This window comes from Nanorana parkeri, unplaced genomic scaffold, assembly GCF_000935625.1.
Source record: "Nanorana parkeri isolate BGI_ZX_2015 unplaced genomic scaffold, ASM93562v1 scaffold962, whole genome shotgun sequence".
NCBI classification, from domain to species: Eukaryota; Metazoa; Chordata; class Amphibia; order Anura; family Dicroglossidae; genus Nanorana; species Nanorana parkeri.
The window spans coordinates 324355-329207 of record NW_017307230.1 but is presented as its reverse complement, the minus strand read 5'-3'; positions in this window follow the sequence as shown (position 1 = coordinate 329207).

The window sequence follows — 4853 nt, the reverse complement described above, 5'->3', positions numbered from 1 at the left end:
CCAAACTCCGGCCCTCCAGCTGCGGTGGAACTACAAATCCCACGAGGCATTGCAAGATTCTCACAGCCACAGACATGACTCCCGGAGAGAGATGCATCATGGGATTTGTAGTTTCACCACAGCTGGAGGGCCGGAGTTTGGCTACCCCAGAGCTAGAGCTTCCCGCTCAGCTCCTGACAACCAGCGACATCACTGGTCGCCAGGAGCTGGGCGGGACGCCCCCGGCCAGAGCATCGCAGGTTGCTAAGAGCTGGGCGGGGAGACGTGTATGGCCCTTAAGTGTGTGACGAAGCAGCACGGAGCGGTGGCGCGCTGCCTTCGCGAGCAGTGTGTCATGTAATTTTCTCCTCGGCAGCTCAGCTTTCATCTTCAGCCAATGGGCTCGCGCGTATAAACCAGCGCGTCGGCATGCGACATCTGGCTGGTGGTTACGGACTAGCCGATTGGCTGAAGGTGCTGTCAATCATCTGACTGCACTCAGCTCACACGCTGCACGCAAAGCTCTGTGCCGGACAGCTTGGCTTCGCTCTACACGGCTTCCCCAGACTTTATCAGGTCATCAGAAAGATCTTCCTACCTACCAGTACTGGCAAGACCTGCACCAGTATCTCCAGCAGGGAAGCAGGCAAGAGTCTGCTGCAGTGATTGAGCTAAAACACATGACCAGGAGGGTTGTCGGAGGGGATTGTTGTTCATCAACAAAACCGCAGTTTACATTTTTATATATTTATTGTTGATAATCTCCTTCTCGGAAATGTATAAAAACCTGAGAAGGGTCGGAGCCGCCCCCCCATTCCTTCCGATAAAACTATTCCATACACTGTATTCCTACGCTTGTGGGGACTGCGAAGGGTTAACACCCCAAATACCACCCATAATGCACCAGTGCGGCCTGCGGTTTGCCTTCCACCCAGTTTTCTTTCTCAGGATTCCTCGTCCAGCTTCTGTGCTGCCGGCTTATCTCCCTGCGAGTCTGTGTGCGGAGGAATGTCCGGGCGGTGAACGCGGCCGCTGAGGTTATCTCTGCCTTGGCACGCCGCGCTGCACAAACACCGAGCCGGCCATCAAATGAAAGGAGATCCGTACACACTGATCACATGTATTTCCTTAGGAGGTGATCGCCGCCATGTAGAGCCCCCCACAAGCGGCTGAACCCCAGCCTCCCCTTCAGTCTTCTATCTGACCTCCGTCCTCCCCTTCACTCTTCTATCTGACCTCCATCCTTCCCTTCAGTCTTCTATCTGACCTCCATCCTTCCCTTCAGTCTTCTATCTGACCTCCGTCCTTCCCTTCAGTCTTCTATCTCACCTCCGTCCTTCCCTTCAGTCTTCTATCTCCCCTCCGTCCTTCCCTTCAGTCTTCTATCTCACCTCCGTCCTCCCCTTCAATCTTATATCTGACCTCCGTCCTTCCCTTCAGTCTTCTAGCTGACCTCCGTCCTTCCCTTCAGTCTTCTATCTGACCTCTGTCCTTCCCTTCAGTCTTCTATCTGACCTCCGTCCTTCCCTTCAGTCTTGCACAGTTGTACCGGCTCCTCTCCTCTTCCTCTGATGTCACTGCACACTGGGCAGCTGAGAGCCCCACTGACCACCTGAGAGCGCCGATGACCAGCTGAAAGACCGCGCTGGCCACCTGAGAGCAGGAAAACACGCTCAGGGCTCCCACTCATTCTGCATTATGGTGAGTTGTATAATTGGCGACCGCTGATCCAGAGGAGATAGAATATGACAAGCTTCTATCACTTCCAGCCCAGCGCTCGGTATTCCTACATACATGACACATGTTAAAGCTGACTAGTCAGAGCAGCATTGAGGATCCCTGTAGGGATTAATACTCATTGGTTCCATATATTCTGAGCATCTATACAATTGGATTAATATCCTATGAACGTCCACATATGTTATCTATGTATGAGTACCGAGCACCGCGCTCTGAAGTGGCATTCTAAGAAAAGTTTCGACGTGCTCTCCCCCTGATCAGAATATAACGGCGGTGAAAAGCACGCAGCCGATAATTGGATACACCCTCCATGTGAGCTTTGACACGTGCAATTAATGTAGGAACACCGAGCGCTGTGCTGGGAAGTGATATTTCCATTGTAATCATTTATAATAATATATTTAATAATTGGATACAAATGTGAAGAATCGCCTCGTACAGCGTTCTCCGGACAGATTTTAGAGCAATGGAATAAAACTTTGTCAGCTTGTTGAATGATTGTAAGCCGGGAAGAACCTTAGAGATCAGCTTTGTATCCACAAATTGATACATTGACGGCAACTTGTAACAAATCCAGTTTTCTCAACATCTATTAGGACCTCAATGAGATGCTTAAAGTGTAGTGGTGTAGCGGTTAGCGCTTCTGCCTCACAGCTTTGGGGGGGGGGAGTCCCCAGTTCAATTCCCAGCCAGGTCACTATCTGCAAAGTGTTTGTAATTTCCCCTGTGCTTGTGTGGGTATACTCCAGTTTCATCCCGTGCTCCAAAGCAGCGGTCGCCAACCTCACGGACCACTAAATTAATTGTTTTAAATCCTGTAGACATGTGCGATTCGTTTCGTTACGAATCGAAATTCGGACGAATTTTCCTGAAATTCGTAGATTCGTAAGCATACGAAATCCGAATGGCAGTTTCCGAATTATATCCGAAATACGAAATTCCGTTAATGAATTTCGGATCCGAATTTCTTTGAAACAGGAACTAATATTACCCCTGTAAATGAGGTTGAACAACATGACAAGATTTTTTTTTTAATACGAAATACGAAATACGGATCCGCTGCTGCTGAGAGTTGCATTACAATACACAGGCGGGAAATACGAAATTCCGTTGACGTATTTTCGTTCCGTTACGAACATTCGTTATATTGAAGTTAAAAAGCAAAGTACATTTATATTGGAGTTGATGGTAGTTTTTTTTATCCGAAATACGAAATTCGGATACGGAATCCGTTAACGGAATTCGTATTTCGGATAAAAAAACAACTACCACATCGACTCCAATATTAACAAAGGTATTTTTTCTTTTTAACTTCATCACAACGAATATTCGTAAAGTTACGAAAATGTGCCGAAACTAACGAAAATCCGTATTTCGGACGAATCCGAATTGAGTTTCGGACACGAAATACGAAATAACGGATATTCCGAAACGGAACAAATTTTTTGACGGCGCACAAGTCTAAAATGCTGCGGACCACTAATATGAATTTTTTCAAAAGATAAATACATTTGTAAAATAATGATCAGAGAACTTCCATTTTATTAGTATGAAATTCACCTATTTAATATAACAAAATTATAAATGTTTATTTAATTATAACAAACTTGTAAATGCTTTACGGCTATGACAGTGGCGTCACAAGGGGGGTGCGGCCCGCACCCAGGTGACACAAAGTCATTTTGGTGTCACCCCCCTCTGAAAAGTCGGGCACTCGGTCATGGACCGAACGTGTCAGGAGAGAGGAGGGGACCTGGAAGCATACCTTATACCGTCGATTGAATGTCCCCTCCTCTCTCTGCCGGCGTCCATCACCAAGATGGCCACCTGCATGTATCAGAAGATCGCCGCGCATACTCAATGACGTCATCGCGCACGCGCGTGGTGATGTCACGCGCATGCACAGTGACGTCTCGGTGGGATGACACCCGGTTAACCGCTCCGGGTGTCACCCAGCCTCGGGACGCCCCTGGGCTACGATAAGGAACATGCCGCTTCTCAGATCACTGGCTGCTTGTGCTGCCTGTACTGAGAGCCGCGCATTCCTTGTGACAGCCCCTGCTCGAGTCAGTGAGAGGCAGCCCCCGGAGCCTACGTCACGCTTCAATGACGGCCCAGCCTGCACGGCATCAGAGGGGCCCTGGGGCCAATTGCCTCCCGGCCCAGTCCCCTCCTGATCGAAACAATACTGAAGCGTGCGGCTCGGCAATGATTGCCGCATACAACTAGAGACTACCCTGACGTCACGCTGCGCCTCTCTGGTTTCCTCCTCTCTAGTACAGTTCGTGAATTTAGTGCAATATATATATATAATATAAGGCGAAAATTGCCATTCAGAATATAAGAATTTCTTAGAATATTATTTTTGTTTTATTATTAAGAAAACATAAAAAATGCAAATAATGTCCAGATTTTTCTGTGGACCACCAACATTTTATCGCAGACCACCAGTGGTCCACAGACCATCGGTTGGCGACCGCAGCTCTAAAGACATTGGCCCTTGTATGTATGTATGTATGTATGTATGTATGTATGTATGTGAGATAGGGTCCTTAGATTGTAAGTTCCTTGAGGGCGGGGACTGATGTGAATGTGCAACTATGTACATTGTAGGCGCCACATAAATACCAATAATAAATAATGTAGTAGCCCATACTGGTCATCTTTGTCTGTATTGGTCATCAGAATTGGACATTTTTAAATTCGGACAAAATGCTGGAAAAATGTCACATTTGTTCGAATTTGGATGCATCAGAATGTCCGAATCTAAAGAATTTTGTCCAAATTTCATTTCGGAAGGAGGTGAAACTTCCATGTCTAGAAGTGGCTCCTGTCCCCTCATACACGGAAGTATCGCGTCTTTTTAGTAGGTCTCTGATTGGTCGTCAGAGGAATGTTGGCTAAGTAAGAGGAAGCACTTTATGGTGCCAGCTACCGAACTATTCCTTCCTGTGACTTCCATACAGAAACCGGTTCCATGGCAGACCCTCTCGGAGACATTTTGGGTGAGGAACTCGGATTTCAGAGTCGGGATCTGGCTGTCAGGATTCCTTATTTACATCCTTGCTGATTTTTACTAGACGGGATTTACTGCCAGTAAAAGTCTGAACCGTGGAGCCGAAATTCACAATATC